This window comes from Anabrus simplex, chromosome 5 (genome assembly GCF_040414725.1).
Source record: "Anabrus simplex isolate iqAnaSimp1 chromosome 5, ASM4041472v1, whole genome shotgun sequence".
In the NCBI taxonomy this organism is placed as follows: Eukaryota; Metazoa; Arthropoda; class Insecta; order Orthoptera; family Tettigoniidae; genus Anabrus; species Anabrus simplex.
The window spans coordinates 279,081,522-279,102,340 of record NC_090269.1 but is presented as its reverse complement, the minus strand read 5'-3'; positions in this window follow the sequence as shown (position 1 = coordinate 279,102,340).

The following is a 20,819-nucleotide window of genomic DNA, read 5'->3' as shown; positions in this document are numbered from 1 at the left end:
GTATCCACTGAACTTGAATAGAAAGGGCAAGTAGATGTTATATATAGAGATTTTCAATAGGCATTTGAAGAGTGGATCACGATGTTTTAATAATTAAGTTATCAAAGTATCATTTTTCTAAACCACTACTAAAACTACTGGTGTCTTATCTCAAGAAAAGAACTCAAATCGTATCACATATGTTCACCCCTCATTCTAGAGTTCCACAAGGACTGAATTTGGGGCCATTATTATTTTTAAACGAGCTCCCAAAAAAGGAAAATTTTCCAAAATGTTATTGTTTACCAATGACATAAAGTTATTTAAATGAATCAGAAGTAATTACAGCTGTTTCAAACTTCAAATGAGCGGCTCAGTGCCACAGGTGACTTAAGCGCCATTGCGGCTCATTTTGATATTTTCAGTGTAATGAGAAGAAAAGATCATATTCTATCTATGCTAGTTACGACTAACAACCTTACTGTTTCTGTAATGTGCTGCCACCAGTGAGAAAATCTGGCACTTTGTAAAGACAACTGTGATATGTGAGCCATACATGGCTAAGTGCTGAGATGGTGGTGATATAATAATAATAATAATAATAATAATAATAATAATAATAATACTGAGCTTGATAGCTGCAGTCACTTAAATGCGGCCAGTATCCAGTATTCGGGAGATAGTGGGTTCGAACCCCACTGTCGGCAGCCCTGGAGATGGTTTTCCGTGGTTTCCCATTTTCACACCAGGCAAATGCTGGGGCTGTACCTTAATTAAGGCCACGGCTGCTTCCCTCCTATTCCTAGGCCTTTTCTATCCCATTGTCGCCGTAGGACCTATTTGTGTCGGTGCGACGTAAAACAAATAGCAAAATAATAATAATAATAATAATAATAATAATAATAATAATAATAATAATAATAATAATAATAATAATAATTTCATGTGCCTATTTCTAGCTGGATGCAGCCCTTGTAAGGCAGACCCTCCGATGAGGGTGGGCAGCATCTGCCATTTGTAGGTAACTGCATATTATTGTGGTGGAGGATAGTGCTATGTGTGGTATGTGAGTTGCAGGGATGTTGAGGACAGCACAAACACCCAGCTCCTGAGTCATTGGAATTAACCAATGAAGGTTAAAATCGCCGACCCAGCCGGGAATTGAACTCGGGACCTTCTGAACCAAAGGCCAGTACGCTGACCATTCAGCCAATGAGTCGGACGTGACATTATATGAGAGCCCATCAGTATCTGACTTATCTACTGTTAGCGATGATGATAGGACATATCAGACAGAAGAAAATACCTTTATTAATGAATCAAGTATGCCGGATGTCTTTACACCAGAAAACTGATCGACTGTCATTACATCAGCAAAACAAACAAAAAACCTCATTTCTCGTCACTATCTGGACAGCAGCAGGATTCCTGCAAAAATTTCCAGAATGAGATCACTAACGGGAAAATTACTACCAATGACTGCTGATCTGAGTAAGAGAACAGTTCGTTGCCCAAGTGGATTTAGGGGCACAATCCCACTCTTGTATCCTTAAGGGCAGAGGATAATGACTGTAAAAATATATATATATATATATATTGGGTGGGATTACATCATGCATACTTTTTTGCAATTAAATTGCAGTTAATTAACTGTTGTTTTCCTTGATTAGGAAAAGCTAGTATAGCCAGAATGTTTAACCATAGAAACATCTTAATCAGTTCCCAAAATAAATGGAGTTGGGAGTGACCTCTGAGTGTGCAACATCGCAAGCCACACCTCCTGGAAGATGAACACATGTGACATTGTCTTGGTTACTTCTCCTTCATCCTCAGGGTTGACCAAAATCTTCACCCAAACGTTATCTATTTCCTTTTCCACCCGGAATTCTTGTGATCGCGATTGTACACTGTGAAGTATGGCAATCTACAGTAATTGAGAAAGTTCAAAACAAGAGGTTTGGTTGTTATACCTAATACAAATCATATACCCTAACACTCAAAGCTGTTGATACCAGGAAATTGCTGTCATACAGAACGAATTGTCAGGGTATGCATTTCCTTCATAACAAAATTGATGCTAGTAAAAGCACAGAAAGAATTAGCATATATGTTCCTAATGTAACTCCCAGAAGCTTCTGGAATATAATCTTCATACTGAAAAATAACAAATTCACACAAGAAATCCCCTTTATATAGAATTATATAGAATTGTGTATTTTTCCCTGTTTCCAGTAATTAACAGCAATTTTCATCGTGTTAGCGTGTTGTAGGAATTAAAACAGTACAATTAAGTAGTATTGTAGTGTAGTAGCAGCCTATATTAAATAACTTAGTGTCGTTTGTTCTTTGTGAACTAACCTAGACAATATTTCTTTCCTTTCATTTTTATTTTGCACAGAATAAGTTATCTTATTTTTCCTTTTCTTATTTAGTAAAAATGGCTAAGCAGTGCGAGTGTAGGAACTGTGGGTGTGGCCAGGCATTAAGGAGTATGAGGGAGGAGTTGGAGAGCTTGAGGGAGATAATTAGGATACTCTCAGAGGGCAGGAAGGAAAGTAAGCCTCCAAACAATGTACAGGATACAGTAGGTATAATAGAGGGATTGGAAGAAAATGGGGGAATTGTGGAAGACAGGTGGTCTAATGTTTTAAGGGAAAGGAGATTGCAAGCTAAGGGCTCCATTCAGGATCAAAATTCAGGACAAGTGTCGGTGAGAAATCGGTACGAGTCACAGCAGGTAGAAAAACTGAGGGAAGACGAGGAACAGGGAACTGTTGCCGAGAAGTTTGGAAGTAGGAGAAAGGGAAGAGGTAGGAAAGGGAAATGTGGAGTAGTGATAGGAAAAGACAGGTGGAACAGGGTCATGGGAGTGAGAAAAGGGAAGAGGAAGTAGCTTCTGCAGCTGTCAGGAAAGATAGGACTGACCAGGAGGGGAGGGGATCAAATGAGGTGGGTAGGGTTGAGGCTCTGGTCATGGCGGATTCTATGGTTAGACATGTTGGGAAAGTGTGTGGAGGAAAGGGTACCAGGGTAGAGTGTTATCCAGGAATTAAGTTAAGGCAGATGTTGAGGAAAGTAGAAGAGAAGGAGGAGGGAAAGGATAAGGTGGTAGTGTTTCATGTTGGTACTAAGAACGTAAGACAAGCAGGTATAAGTACCAACATAGTTGGGGATGTGTGGGATCTGATAAATGCAGCACGGGTGAAGTTTAAGGAAGCGGAGATTGTTATCAGTGGAATACTGTGTAGGAGGGATACTGACTGGAAGGTGATTGGGGATTTAAATGAGACTATGGAGTCGGTACGTGGGAAACTGGGAGTGAAATTTCTAGATCCTAATGGGTGGGTAGGAGATAGGGATCTGCGATCAGATGGCCTTCACTTAAACCGCAGTGGTACATATAAGTTAGGAAATTTGTTAGGAAGGGTTATAGGGAGGTACATTCAGGGAAATAGGGTGCGCTAGGCAGCAGTGTTAAGGGAACAGGGAACTGGAAATCAAGTAGGGATGACATAAAACTGTTAGTGCTCAACTGTAGAAGTATTGTAAAGAAAGGAATAGAATTAAGTAATTTAATAGATATATACTTACAAGATATTGTAATAGGAGTTGAATCAAGGCTGAGAAATGATATAATGGATGCAGAAATATTCTCACGGAACTGGAGGGTGTATATTAGAGATAGGATTGGAATGCTAGGAGGGGGAGTATTTATTCTCGTGAAAGAAGAATTTGTAAGCTACGAAAAGTTAAAGACGACAAGCATGAAATTCTAGGGGTAAGGCTCATTTCTAAAGATAATAGGCAACTAGATGTCTTTGGAGTGTACAGACCGGAAAAGGGTAGCGCAGATGCTGATTCAGAATTATTTGATAAGATAATCAGCTATGTGAGAAACGATAAGGAAAGGAACGTGATTGTAGCGGGTGATCTCAATTTACCAAATGTCAATTGGGAAGGTAATGCGAACGACAGGAAGCATGACCAACAAATGGCAAATAAGTTAATATGGGAAGGGCACCTGATTCAGAAAGTGATGGAACCAACTAGAGGGAAGAATATTCTCGATGTGGTGCTGGTAAAACCTGATGAGCTCTATAGAGAAACCGAAGTAACAGATGGTATTAGTGATCACGAAGCTGTTTTTGTGGTAATTAAAAATAAATGTGAAAGAAAGGAAAAGATTACAATTAGGGCTGTTAGGCAGTACCATATGGCTGATAAAACAGGCATGAGGGAGTTATTAATAAGTAACTATGATCGGTGGAAAACAGTAAATAAAAATGTAAACAGACTCTGGGATGGGTTTAAGCAATTGTTGAGGAATGTGAAAATAGGTTTGTACCTACAAAGGTGGTAAGGAATGGTAAAGATCCACTATATTATAACAGGGAAATAAAGAGACTAAGAAGGAGGTGCAGATTGGAAAGAAATAGATTTAGAAATGGCTGTGGAAGTAAGGAGAAATTGAAGGAACTTGCTAGGAAATTGAATCTAGCAAAGAAGTCAGCTAAGGATAACATGATGGCAAGCATAATTGGTGGCCACACTAATTTTAGTGAAAAATGGAAGAGTATGTATAGGTACTTTAAGGCAGAAACAGGTTCCAAGAAGGACATTCCAGGAATAATTAATGAACAAGGGGAGTGTGTATGCGAGGATCTTCAAAAGGCAGAAGTATTCAGTCAGCAGTATGTAAAGATTGTTGGTTACAAGGATAATCTCCAGATAGAGGAGGTGACTAATACTAAAGAAGTATTAAAATTTACCTATGACAGCAATGACATTTACAGTAAGATACAAAAGTTGAAAACTAGAAAAGCAGCTGGAATTGATAAGGTTTCGGGGGTTATACTAAAGACAATGAGTTGGGATATAGTACCATATCTGAAGTACTTGTTTGATTTTTGTTTGCATGAAGGAACTTTACCAAATGAATGGAGAGTTGCAATAGCAGCCCCTGTATATAAAGGAAAGGGTGATAGACATAGAGCTGAAAATTACAGGCCAGTCAGTTTGACATGCGTTGTATGTAAGCTTTGGGAAAGCATTCTTTCTGATTATGTAAGACATGTTTGCAAAATTAATAAATGGTTTGATAGAAGGCAGTTTGGGTTTAGGAAAGGTTATTCCACCGAAGCCCAACTTGTAGGATTCCAGCAAGATACAGCAGATATCCTAGATTCAGGAGGTCAATTGGACTGTATTGCAATTGACTTATCTAAGGCATTTTATAGGGTAGATCATGGGAGACTACTGGCAAAAACGAGTGCAATTCGACTTGACAAAAGAGTGACTGAATGGGTGGCTCTGTTTCTAGAAAATGGAACTCAGAGAATTAGGAGAATTAGAGTAGGTGAGGCTTAATTGTCCCTGTAAAAATTAAGAGGGGAATCCCTCAAGGCAGTATTACTGGACCTTTATGTTTTCTTATATATATATCAATGATATGTGTAAAGAAGTGGAATCAAAGATAAGGCTTTTTGCAGATGATGTTATTCTGTACAGAGTAATAAATAAGTTACAAGATTGTGAGCAACTGCAAAATGACCTCGATAATGTTGTGAGATGGACCACAGGCAATGGTATGATCATAAACGGGGATAAAAGTCAGGTTGTGAGTTTCACAAATAGGAAAGGTCCTTTCAGTTTTAATTACTGCATTGATGGGGTGAAAGTTCCCTTTGGGGATCATTGTAAATACCTAGGTATTAATATAAGGAAAGATCGTCATTGGGGTAATCACATAAATATGATTGTAAATAAAGGGTACAGATCTCTGCACATGGTTATGAGAGTATTTAGGGGTTGTAGTAAGGATGTAAAGGAGACAGCATATTTGTCTTTGGTGAGACCCCAACTAGAGTATGGTTCCAGTGTATGGGACCTTTACCAGGATTACTTGATTCAGGAATTGGAAAAAATCCAAAGAAAAGCAGCTCGAGTTGTTCTGGGCGATTTCCGACAAAAGAGTAGCGTTACAAAAATGTTGCAATGTTTGGGCTGGGAAGACTTGGGAGAAAGGAGATGAGCTGCTCGATTAAGTGGTATGTTCCGAGCTGTCAGTGTTGAGATGGCGTGGGAAGACATCAGTAGACGAATAAGTTTGGATGATCATACCATACTTTTCAATTTTCTTGTTCAGTACATCATGTTGTTCTTGTACTTCTTTGCTATTCATTCTCCAAATCACAGTGTCGTCTGAAAATAGTAATAACCTCATCTCCCTATTCCCATATGCTTTTTTTGTCTCCTTTACAATTTTGTCTATAATACTAGCCTGCAACCATATTCTGGTTTTGGTGAAAATAGTTCATATGGGAAACAATGTGCTGATTTTGAAAACACCAACCGTTTTGTCATAACGTGTACAGATTTTATGTAATTAGATATTTTATATATATATATATATCAATGTTCAAGATTTAATGTAAATTTAAGGAAATTTGAATTAATTTCATTATTTTTCAAAATACACAAACAACACTAATATTCGTGTGTAGAATTCAGTGAAAAAACAAAACAGGAATGCTTAATCATGTACTGTCTACAAGATATCAATAAAAAAGATTTTCTAAAATTCTTATATGATGCAAATTTACAAAAATATGAAAATAATTTTATCACATACAAAATAAAAAATGCCAGTTATAACAATGGGAGGAATACATAATATTATGACTACTATCTAGAAAAAGGTTCTACGGGAGTAAGACACCTCTAAGTGAAAATAAAATACAACCACAATATATACAGTATTGTATTGGATTTATTGAATGCTTTGGAAACTTTACAGTGTATTACATAGTAACAAATAGGAAAAAAGTGAATCTAAGCAGACATTATTTTCATGAAACAAAACATCTGATTCACTCTCAGTTCCTTATCTTTGGCTGGCCATGTGTTTAAAATTCTCAGACAGTTGGGAGATTGGACAACGCAAGATCAACATGGTGAAGGGAAGTAAAAAATCTGCCAGCATTAATAGCACTGAAGAGTGTGCCAAAACATGTTAGCTCATAAAAATATCCAAGGAAAGGAAAGATAAGATAAACAAAGCCCTTAGATAAATGTATCTTAGCATAGTACCACCATAGTCTTCAGTTGGCTTTCTTTTCTTGTTGTTGTCAGAGTATAATATTCGCTGGTTTTTAAGTGTTCGTTAGTGTTGTGTATAGTGATATGTTAATATAATATCGCTTCAGTCTCTGTAGCACTAAGAAGGCAGTGTGTGAACAACCCAAACAATTTCTGTTATGTATGTGGTTCATACTTGTTACGGAAGCAGAAACATAATATTAAACCCTTTATTAAGAAAGTGTACTTCGTATATTTCAAAGTTAAGCTTGGAGATCAAGACAAAAAGTGGGTGCTGCATACTATATTATCTGCGCACCTTTTCTGGATAGATTTACACCCTAGTGCTGAATTGGTCGACCTCGGCAATCTTCGAGGTTCATACTGGCAACCTTTGAAACACAAACTATGAATCGCTTATGCATCGCTGTGCGACATCTGGCGTACACTTTACGTACTAATACTGTTGTTATCACGGCCGACTGGATTCCTCGCTGTGCTCCTTATACCGGCCTTGACAATCGCTTGTGAAGCCCAGCATAAAGCTGTAATTGGAAACTTTCACCGTAATGCTGTCGGAGCGCTAGCCTACTACCCACTGACAGGAAGCTGTATACCGCAAATTGCCGCATTTCCAGTTTTATTTATATGGTTTTGCTGTCGTAAATGTTGGCAATGTGTTCGCAATGAGGTGCTTGTTGGCTTGATATTGAGATCTGATAGTTATGCGCTAGTGAGTTTATTTTTTATTGTGTAGTGTGGTGAATATATATTTTTTTAAAATTGTGTTTACAAATATTGGAATTTGTGACATTCTTGTGCACCTTTTCGTACTTCGAGCAGAAATTTTATGGAAACAAGAACAAAGTGATTTTTCGCTGTAAATTCGTCCTGAACAAGGATTTTAATTTATGCGCTAATTCGTTTTTTAATGGTGTGGTGATTTGCTTTTCTTTAACTGTGATAGGAAATATTCGAATATATATTGCTGTGTGCCTTTTTTGTATTCCGAACAGGAAAAAAAGAGCAAAGGGACACTATCATTTCACGAATTCTCTGTAGACCAGGACAAAACTACGGAGTGGCTAAAAGCATGTAGCACTCTCATCTTAGTTTTCCGTTTCTATTTCGGGTATTTACCTTCGTTCTTTCTTTCTTACACTGTTTACCCCTCCAGCGTTGGCTTATCTCTCGGACTCAGTGAGGGATCCCACCTCTACCACCTCAAGGGAAGTGTCCTGGAGCGTGAGACTGCGGGTCGGGAATACAACTGGGAAGGATGACCAGTACCTCGCCCAGGCGGCCGCAACTTCTATGCTGAACAGGGGCCTTTTGTTGGGAATGGGAAGATTGGAAGGCATAGACAAGGAAGAGGGAAGGAAGCAGCCGTGTCCTTAAGTTAGTTAGCATCCCGGCATTTGCTTGGAGGAGAAGTGGGGAAACTATGGAAAACCACTTCGAGGATGTCTGAGGTGGGAATCAATATCCCCCTCTACACAGTTGACCTCCCAGGGCTGAGTGGACCCCGTTCCAGCCTGCGTACCACTTTTGAAATTTCGTGCCAGGGCCAGGAATCGAACCCGGGCCTCCGGGAGTAGCAGCTAATCACGCTGAATTTTCTTTTATAGAATAATCCTTTAGGCGGTGTCGTATTTGCCATATGACAGCAACACAACACATTTTTATCCAAGATAATCTGAACTTCATTTAAACATTGACAAGTAAGAATCACTACTGCTATGACGGTAAGGCCAACATATGAAGTGTTGTAACCTAAGCAATGGGGCCGATGACCTAGATGTTAGGCCCGTTTACACAACAAGCATCATCATCATCATCATCATCGAGCAGAGAACAGTTTACAATTTATTTACTCAAAATACTTTTCTCTCACTGAATTTTGTTAATACAGCCTGATGTGAAAATGGGAAACCACGGAAAACCATCTCCAGGGCTGCCGACGGTGGGGTTCGAACCCACTATCTCCCGGATGCAAGCTCACAGCTCACAGCTGCACGCTGCGTGGACAACTTGTTCCGCCCTACTGCATTCAAGTAAAAATTATTGTCTGAATTTAGCACGGCCAACTTGCCCGGCATTTAATATTCTAGTGAAAGGTATGAATGAAATGTAATCTGAAACTACATATATTGAATTAAAATGTAAACATGTTTGAGTCAAAATATTTATGTTATGCATACAACGAATATGGAAAAAGTAAGACTTTTATGTTTTGTTCAGCCCCCTTCCTGAGAGCAGCGCTTGAAGAATTTTAAAACTCTAATTGAACAATGACTCTTAATCTCAATATTAACATCAGAAGACAAAAGCATTGTGGTAAGTTCTCCTATGTATCAAAATGCCATGATAATAAAAACGATTACTATTATTCCTCACAATTAAGGAACGTCAGTTGGACTACTCCATCCTCCGCAGTTTCATTTCACGACGTTGTTTTGGCACGTATCAATGAAAGTAGCCTATAGGATTAATCATTTTAACAATATTAGTCAATCTAACACACTATTTTATTCTCTAAATTAAGATACATCGGCAATCAGAGTCAATATCAGAACGTCAGCTGGACTAAGTCATTTCCCCGCAGTTTCATTTCACGACATCACTTTGGCAAATATCAACGAAAGTAACCTTTAGGATTAATCATTTTAACAGTATTAACCTATGTAACATTCTCCATTACTCTAAATTACAATAAATCGGCAATCAAAGTCAATATATTTTCCATAAAGAAATATGCATTTCTACCGCAAATAGGTCGGCCGACAGCGCCACGTGTCGAGCTGTGTAACTACTCCGATTACAGTGTGTGGACCCGATTGTCAAGGCCGGTAAGGAGCTAGCTAAAGCGACGCATTAAGTCGGCCGTGGTTGTTATTTACACAGCAAAGCCAAACTATAGAATTCACTCTAGGAATAAGATTCGCATTGAGAAATGTTATATAATGTTATATAATGTGTGTGTGACACAGTTGTTGGCTTAAGATAACAAAGGTTTAGCAAATTTCATATCGATCGATCATATTATCGATTCAATTCAGATTTCATTTCCATTCAGTTGGCAGTACTACCAGAACCGGAATTGCTCCCTCCTTACTCCTCAAACCCGTACACAAATCTATTGATAAAAAGTGCGCAGATAATACTTACTACTTACTTACTTACTCCTGGACGCTACAGCCCATGGAGGGCCTTGGTCTCTCGAACTATCGTAGCCCACTCCTCTCGGTCGGTTTGATAACAACGGACTTAGCATTGGCAGTCTTGATAAGCATGTAAGTTTTCCATTATATTAATACTTGTAATTTTATTCTATTTTTGTCATTACTGGTTCATGTTATCACTAAACTGTCTGTCATTGACAAGCTTACACAATTATTACATGTGATAAAATTAATTTTTGGGTCCGTATTGAAAATATTTGTATTAAATAACACTTTTATGTTTATTATTCATCTATTCAATACAATATAATCTTAAAAAATAGGACATTGTCCTTATCAAAATTGTTAACATGAAATTAATGTATTAGATGGTACATGTTTCGCCTATCAGTAGTAGCTATCATCAGTCACATTTTTCACCTTAGGAATAGATCAGGTACCTGATTGGAAATAACTTATGAATGCTGTTAAAACCTATGTCATTTAAAATGTATTAGAGATTGTTAAACAACTATTACAAAATAAAATGTAGTATGCTGTTACTTGACAATATTTGTGATAATATTGGAGTCTAAAAACATAACAATTATTTGAGGATTATGACATAATAAAAGAGTTTTAGAGTTGCTCTAACGTAAGCTAACATCTCAGCGGTCGAAGGGAATTCATCATACATTTGGCTAACCACCGAATGACAACAACGTTCCCTTCCAACGAATACCCTCACCTCAACACGCCCAACAGCAAAGAGCCACATCTATCTCAAACTCTTACCATATCAAAGAAGATGGTCTAATGACGTCTACACAGACTTCAATATAGCCTACAACACCAACATTTCCAATATTAACTCAAAAGGAACCAGGACATATGAAAATTCTTCAAAATTTATAAGCAAATAAATGAAAACCAATATATATTAACTTCAAGAACCAACGACCATTACCATTGCTCAACTTTCCCATAAGTTTTTAACAACATGCCATCTGACAACTAAGTGGAATGTGTTTTCTGATTTTTATCTTTATTGTAATATCTTTCAATATGTCCTAATCCTCAAATAATTGTCATGTTTTTAGACTCCAATATTATCACAAATATTGTCAAATAACAGTATACTACATTTTATTTTGTAATAGTTGTTTAACAATCTCTAATACATTTTAAACAACATAGTTTTTAACAGCATTCATAAGTTATTTCCAATCAGGAACCTGATCTATTCCTAATGTAAAAAATATGGCTGATGATGCCTACTATTGATAGGAAAAACATGTACCATCTAATATATTAATTTCATGTTAACAATTTTGATAAGGACAATGTCCTAATTTTTAAGATTATATTGTATTGAATAGGTGGATGAATAATAAAACATACAAGCTTACACAACGTAAACAATACTGTACATATATAAGCATGTTTTAAGTGATTTGATAGAATCTGAGGATGTTCTTGTAGAACGAAACATGTCATTCTTTGTATATTAGTGTGTATTTTACAGGTTTGTTAATAGTGTTATAATTTATATTGTAATTGCTGTGTGTTTGACAGTTGAAAAGTTTTTATTGCATTTAACTAAGATGACATTGGAAAATGTGGCTTCATCCTTAACAAATTATTCGGCCAGTCAGGCAAATTACGAAGCCAAAAAACTCAAATCACTTAAAATGAAAATCATGAACATTGACACATCAATTACATTTAATAAGAAATGTCTAGAATTAAAGCTCGTTCCCAAGTACATACCCATTAAACCCACAACAACTTTGGCTAAAATATCAACATCTCAATCACAATTATTATGGATCAGAAACGAAACGAAATTAAATTTGCGTTCATAAAGAAACAGGAAATCAACAAACAAATTCAATGCATCCATTTAAACCTAAGCAACTTCTGGCACCACACACAATGGTCGTCATACTCCAGCTTTTTACATGATTACATTAAAAAGGAAGCAATCCAGAAACAGAAGGTCATTGACAATTAAATAAGTAATCTAATGATTAAACAGAAAATTCCAGAAAACAATAGCCACAACAAACTCGCTAATTTTCACCCTAGATTAGTTAACAGATCAGACACTACCTTTTCAAAGAATGAAATAAATCTGCTAGAAAAAGGTCTGAAATTCAATTGCCAGGAACATCATAACGAAAACAACTTAAAACAACTCATCACTGACGTAGAAATTGCTTGCGACAAAATACCCTCTCCACAAAGGGAAATAATAAAAAACATAGCCACCAATGAAGCCCTAAAAATAATCACACAAGAAAATTCCACCAAACAACCGAATTGTGCCACTCAATACTCAACATTAAAAACAGTTAAGAAAATTAAAAACGACAACCTTATTGTCACAAAAGCGGATAAAGGTAACACAACAGTCATAATGAAGAAAGATGAGTACACAGAAAAAAGAATAGAATTTATCAACAACAGCGGTATTCAAGAATTACAACGCGACCCTACAAATAAATTTCAAACCGAAATAAAACAAGCTATCAAGGAAACAGACTTTATTTTCACAAAACAAGAAAAAGAAAGCCTCACCATCAAAAATTCCGAACTCCCCACACTAAGAGTACTCCCCAAAATACACAAACAGTCATGCCCCATTAGACCAATAGTAAATTTAAAAGATGCACCAAGTTACAATTTAAGCAAACAACTAAATCTAATTCTAAAAGCTAAAATTTCACTTAAAGAAGGCAGATCAATTAAAAACAGTCTAGAATTAATTAAAGAACTAAATAAACTTAAAATAACGGAGAGCACCCGTATGATATCCTTTGACATCACCAACATGTACACCAACATACCAATAGATGAATCCATTAAAATTATTGGAAATCTTAAAGAAAACACTTCTCTACAAGAAACCAAAGAAATTACAGTATAAGTCCGATATAGCGAGTACGGCATATAACGAGAACTCCGTTATAGCGACGCCTTTTTTCTGTCCCTTCAAAATTCCTATATTAAACTGTGTATCGTCCTTCGGTTACAGCGAGAACCCTATCACTGACGTATCCGTTATTACGAGCGATTATGCGCGCGCGATTTTTTCCGTTACCGATATTTATACACCCCAGCGGTGATATTGCATGCGATCTATTACCTTCGGCATCGTTTCTTCGCTATGTGCACTAGCCAGTTCTCTCGTCGACATTCAAAGGCAATGTCGGAGTCGATTAGTAATACCCGTCGACAGCTGTTCCGTAAATTCGAAATGAAAGAGAACATATTTTCGTAATAAATGCGTAAATAACTTGTCCAATAACGGTTGTTAACTCGTTAAAAATAAAGATTAAAATAAACGACATCTTATTTTAAATGTTATATACGGAAATCAAGTAAGAATGTGATACACCTGAAGATATGGCAGAGTACATCACTGATTTCAGAAGATATTTCGTATCTTCTCGCGTCTAGTTAAATTTCGGAAAGGCTATTTACATGTAAATTTTTAGCGAGGAGGTTATCATTTCTCTACATGCATTTCAAATATGTTTTCATGATACATATACGGTTAGGTTAGGTGACGCTGTTTGAAGAAGAAAACTGAGGTGTTTGCCACAGAAACCTCTGGAGTGATACCGTATTTCTCCGAATCCAAGACTTTTTTTTTCTCAGAATCTCATGCGAAAACTCAAGGGTTGTTGCATTCGCGGCCTAACAGTAACTTAATGGATACCACTGGCAACTACCGCGGTAACCACGCTGCTTCTTTTCACACGCGCACAGAACTCGTTGACAATAAACGACCACCTCTTTACTATACTGTACATCGCTAGCCGCGACAACCGGTTGTACAATGCCTGTGTGTAACGTCAATGGATCTCAGGAAATAGTGAAGAGAGAATGGCGTTCTATTAGCCTCTACAAAAACGTTTCTCAAATCTGCAGAATGACATCAAAACATGCGACCATTCGAATTCTTAGAAAGGCCATGGCTACTCAGTGGCAGAGTTATAACCACTGATCTCTATACATGGATCGCTGATGGCAGGTCTCCGCTGCAGGAGAAAGTACGCCAAGTTGAGTGCGCGGTTCGCCATGTTGGCGTACCTAACCTAGAGCTCTCCTTATGGGGAAGCAATGATAATATAGTCAATTTTAAGTCGCAATTAATGGCGCAGTGGAATAATTAAAAATATAGAGACATGTTCACTCAACGCATAAGGACATTGGGATCACTGACACGTCATTCCGAGGTCACTAAATCTCCGGGATAGCAATAAACATGAGTGTATAATAACGGCCGACAAATATTAACTTAGGTGCTGAATACATGCAATTAGCGATCGGTAACACAATACAAGTGAAAACCAGTTTCTGGAAACATTGCTGTAAATTGTATACATGTATGCCACGAAATTATGCATTCTTAAAATGATGTACCTATAAACGTAGTTCACTATACAGGCCTAGATTCGACATTCGTAATCGGTGCTTGATAATGAATTTCTGTTTCCTGTTTCCATGAAATAACGCGCATATTATCAAATTAAAATATCAGTGAAGCAAATGTACACATTTATAAAACCAGCAAATATTCAAAACTTGTCAATATATCACATTACCTGCAGCTTAATTTACTATTACAGACCTCTTTAATTAAATTCAGCTAGCAAAGCGATATTGATAGCCATCATCAGATATATGTAACACCAGTTAAGAGTCCCAAATACCACGAATTGTATAATGGGATAGCCCCAAATACCCACCACACTTTCCCTTCTCCCACCCATAATTATTACTGATGTAAATAAGGTCTAGAATTCCCCCAGACTTCATTTTCTAAGATTGTTATAAGGTCACGTCAATTATTTCATCGAAACCGTCAGTTTAATTACGAGAAATAAAAAAAATATAAGTAAATTTTTACTTGCAGTTAATGTTCAGTAAAATTGAAAACAGTTGGCTGTACATCACTTCTAAGGTGTACAGTTTGTCCATTTCTATCAAAACAGTCTTCCTCTAAGTGATCCGAGCAGAGAACAGCTGTTTTAGAAGGCTCCCAATTCTCCCGCCTGATACTCCTAATCGATGATCTTAGATGTTCGGGTCTCGAGAAAGGAAACCTACAAAAATTAATTGCCATTTTGCTCCCGGAATATGCGAAATAAGATACAATAAACCTAAAACTCAAAACACTACCCTAGGAAGATTCTTATGTACAGTATAAAACTCCCCGATGAAATGATTTCTCCTTCTACTGATCGGTTCTGTTTGTACATCCATAAGCTGAACACTGCGGTATGTTAATACCCCGTAGAATGTTTCTTCATTCATATTTCAGATAAACACATCATCATCATCATCATCTGTCGGTTTTTTCCCTCGGGCACAGCGAGGGATCCCACCTCTACCGCCTCAAGGGCAGTGTCCTGGAGCTTCAGACTCTTGATCGGGGATACAACTGGGGAGAATGACCAGTACCTCGCCCAGGCGGCTTCACATGCTATGCTGAACAGGGGCCTTGTGAAGGGATGGGAAGATTGGAAGGGATAGGCAAGGAAGAGGGAAGGAAGTGGCCGCGGCCTTATGTTAGGTACCATCCCGGTATTCGCCTGGAGGAGAAGTGGGAAACCACGGAAAACCACTTCCAGGATGGCTGAGGTGGGAATCGAACCTACCTCTACTCAGTTGACCTCCCGAGGCTGAGTGGACCCGGGCCTCCGGGGGTGGCAGCTAATCACGCTAACCACTACACCACAGAGGCGGACTCAGATAAACACATACATATTTAAATTGAATCTTGTAATCCACAAGGATACTACAATGCAACGAACCTAAATTCGTAAAATACACTACTATTTACTTTGCTATAACAAAGCACAGAACACTCGTGGAACTACAATCAAGAGGCCTGGCGTCACTGAACTAAGCATAAACAAAGCAAGCGCGCTCCTCGTGGTCTACTGCACCGTACGCTCACTGCCATCTTACTGCGCCAGTCATCTTCTATTCGGCTTACTGCTACCCAAGCTACCAGCCATCCAGGTATAGAGATCAGTGGTTATAACGCGTCTATTGTACATGACGCTTAGTAAAACTAAGTTTTAGAGACAACAGGAATATTTTCGTGATGGATAGTCGTATTGTACAGATACGTGGAAAAGGTATTGCCGGCAACTTTTCACGGGTTCTAGTCGATATTATGATACCAATTTTAAGTTCATGGTTACTAAACACTCGAAAATGTAGAATAATTGTGCAGCCGCAAAAATTACGGCATATGCCTAACTAAAGCCAATATTTGGCATTAGTGTGAACACAAAGAACTAAAAAAATGTGTACTGTACAAAAAATGCACTCAGTGGTCCGCAACAAGGACGCTTTAAAGAAGTCGAAGAATAAATTGTGAGATATGTGCACGAAAAACACAAGGGCGGAATGGGCATACCGTGGCGCAATAAACTCGTTCGTTGACTTTCAACGTCCGCGATTAGGCCTATACATCGCTAGCCGCTGAATTTGGCCGAACCCGGTAAGCGAGACATGCGTGTAGCGGTAGCCGGTTATATCTGACGCTGAGTAAAAGCAAATACAGTAGAGACAATACACGACACTGAGCAAGATATCGAGGGACAGCTATTGGAGCTCACTCTAGCGGATAGACCTGAACGGTACTGATTCTGTCATAAGAGCACGTGTATTTTTGTGTGAAGTTTTTGGTGTTATTTATGCGTTTTCAGTGAGTTGACATAATTAAATAGTAGCGTGTGTCATTCCTTGATATCTCCTCTCAACATGAGGGGAAAGGTATGTGCTGTGTTTGGCTGCAGTAATTACGAAGTAGAGAAAAATGCGCGCTCGTTCTTCAGGTTCCCTCGTGACAAGAACATGTAAGTAATATTGTGTTTGCATATATATTCTTCCAGTGACAGAGATTTTTATAGTACTTCATAATCTTCTGACCTGCTCGACCCATATTTTAACGGGCTTAAAATATAATACACATATTTTATTGTATAGTGCAGCAGTTAACCTTCAATACCGATGTGTTGTTGTAGGTGTGATCTGTGGGTTTTGAAATGTCACAGAAGCGATTTGGATAAAGTGTACAAGAAAGAAGGGACGTTACGCTTGTATAAGAATTATAAGATCTGTTCAGATCATTTCCAGGCCAGCGACTTTAAAAATCCTCGACTATAAAGCCAAGAGTATGTTACATTTTTACTCTAATTGTACGTAAATATTCCTCAAAGCATCACTATCGACAACATTTTCAAACTTTTCTTTCTTTTATCCCTCTTCTCAGATTAAAGCCGGGATTTTATAGATGTTCTTTCTGTTAGTAGGCTTCATGTTAAGAGGAAAACTGTCCAGCTATTAAATGTTAATTCATTGCATCATATGTCTAAGGAATGTGCCGATATTTTTATTGACAAACTAGCAAGATACCCGTGCTTCGCTACGGTATTATACTGAAATTTATAATTGAATGCTTATTGTTTTAGATATATAATCCGCCGAAATTCGCGATCTGACTCGTTTTCTGCGAGAATCCACCAAAATTCCCGATCTGACTGGTTTTCTATTATTTTACGGCACGTTTCCTCCCATTTTTAAATCTTCCTTTCCAGCAATCATTTTCGTACTTCCCGGGCTAGGCTCAGGTATTCCTCCCGGTCAGTTGGGCCCGTAAATCTTTGCCATCTTTTCCTATAATATTTTTTAATATGGATAAAATCCTTCAGGAGATCCGGCGTGCTGTCATATTGGGTGCCTTGGCGGCCGGTCTGAATTCTTAGTCATTACCCGTCCAGGAGCCGTTTCCAGCGCGGTCCGCACATTTGACGACGGTCCGGAATATTATTATTATTATTATTATTATTATTATTACTATTATGTGTTGCTGGAATGGCTGATGACAGGGAAAACCGGAGTATCCGGAGAAAAACCTGTCCCGCATCCGTTTTGTCCAGCACGAATGCCACATGGAGTGACCGGGATTTGAACCACGGAACCCTGCTGTGAGAGGCCGGCGCGCTGCCGCCTGAGCAACGGTGGATCCTTATAAGTACATTAATAACAGTAAAATCAATTGGTCTCACCTCCTTCTACACCCCACCGCCGTTAAGTTTATTTACCGCCACCCCCACCCAAAAAAATTAAAAGATTGCTTGTTTCTTTATGTTTAAGGGAGATTCCAAACACCAATGTTCACGTCTGTTACCTTCAGTTTTGAGATATAAGTATCCCCATAAAAATAATTTACTTTTTTCACTTCATTTCACAATAATCCCCCCCCCCTAAGTGAATTTTCCGGCAAGAAAGACGTGTTTCTTTAATAGTAAAGGATCTTCTAAATACCAATTATCACGACTCTAACTTCTTCAGTTTTTGATATATGTGTCCTCATGAAAGGAATTCAACTCCTTTCCACTCCCGCCCTCCAAGATGGTTTCCCACCAAAACGCGTTTTTCTTTGTTTTTAAAGGAGATCCAAATACGAATTTTCACGTCTGTAACAACTGTAGTTTTTATTAGATGTATGTATTCTCATACAATTAAGTCAATTAATTTTTCAATTCTTTCACCCCCCCACCCCTTCATTGGATTTTCCGAGAATACGTGTTTCTTTACTTTTAAAGCAGATTGCAAATATCAAATTTCACGTCTGTAACATCTTCATTTTTGAGATATCAGTAGCCTAATTAAAATAATTCATCACCATTTTCAGTCACTCTTACCTCCCTCCACCCAAGTGGTATTTCCGAAAACTAAAAACACACTTTTCTTTATGTTTAATAAAGATAAAAAAAAATACCATTTTTCACTTCTGTAACATGTTAAGTTTTTTTTAGATATACTGTAAAAATTCTCATTTTAAAATTTCACCCCTTTTGAGTTCCCCTTAAGTGGAGTTTCCAAAAACAAATCACCTATATTTCTTTACATTTACAGGAGATTTACACCCAATTTTTACGTCTGTAACATTTTACGTTTCCAAGATATTCTATAGATATAGTCTTTCAAAAAATTCACCCCAATTTGTCACTCCTGTTTAACCGCCATTAATTTGCTTTTCCAAAAACTAAAAAATACGTGTTCATTTTTAAAGGAGATCCCATATGCGAATTATCAGTTATGTAATATCTTTCGTTTCTGAAATATATGTATCCTCATTAAAGGCATTCAACCCATTTTTCACCCTTTTACACCCCTCCTATTAGGAAACAAAAAAATACGTGTTTCTTTCAACCCATTTTCACCCTTTTTACATCTGTAAATTTTAAAGTTTTAAGATGTACACACACTCATTTTAAAAAATTAACCCCCCCCTTTAACCTCCCAATATTTGGATTTTCCAAAAACGAAAAAATACGTGTTTCTTTACTTTTAAAGTAGATCCAAAATACCAATTTTCAGGTCTGTAATATCTTCAGGTTCTGAAATATAAGTAGCCTCATGAAAGGCATTCAACCCATTATTCACCCTTTTACACCCTTATTATTGGGATTTTAAGAAAACAAAAGAATACGTGTTTCTTTATTTTTAAAGGAGATTCTAAATACAAATTTTTACATCTAAAAAACTTAAGAAGTTTTGAGATATAGATACACTCGTTTTAAAAATTCACCCCCTTTTCACCCCCCCCATTAATTGTATTTTCCACAAACAAAAATACGCGTTTCTTTATTTTTAAAGGAGATCCCAAACACCAATTTTCAGGTCTGTAATATCTTCAGGGTCTGAAATATAAGTAGACTCATGAAATGCATTCGACCCCTTTTTCAACCTTTTCCACCCTTCCTATTAGGATTTTCCGAAAACAAAATATACGTGTTTCTTTATTTTTAATGGAGATTCTAAATACCAATTTTTACATCTATAACCTTTAAAAGTTTTGAGGTATAGATACACTCATTTTAAAATATTATCCCCTTTTCACTCCCCCCCTTTATTGGGGTTTCCAGAAACAAAAAAAATACGTGTTTCTTTATTTTTAAAGGAGATCTCAAACTCCAATTTTCAGGTCTATAATATCTTCAGTTTCTGAGATATAAGTAGCCTCATTAAAGGCATTCAACCCCTTTTTCACCCCTTTTCACTCCTCCTATTGTGATTTTCCGAAAACAAAAAAAATACGTGTTTCTTTATTTTTAATGAATATTCTAAATACCAATTTTTACATTTGCAAACTTTAAAGTTTTTAGATATAGATTCACTCATTTTAAAAGTTCACCCCCTTTCCACCCTCCCATTAATTGGATTTTCCAAAAACAAAAAATACGTGTTTCTTTATTTTTAAAAGAGATCAAAAGTACCAATTTTCAGGTCTGTAATATCTTCAGTTTCTGAGATATAAGTACCGGTATCCTGATTAAAGGCATTCAACCCATTTTCCCCCATTTTCACCCTTTTTCATCCCTCCTATTGGGATTTTCTGAAAACAAAAAAATACGTGTTTCCTTATTTTTAAAGAAGATTCTAAATACCAACTTTTACATCTGTATATAAACTTTTAAAGTTTTGAGATATAGATACACTCATTTTAAAATTTCACCCCCCTTTTCACCACCTTAGCCACGGAATATCCAAAAATCCTCTCTTAGCGAG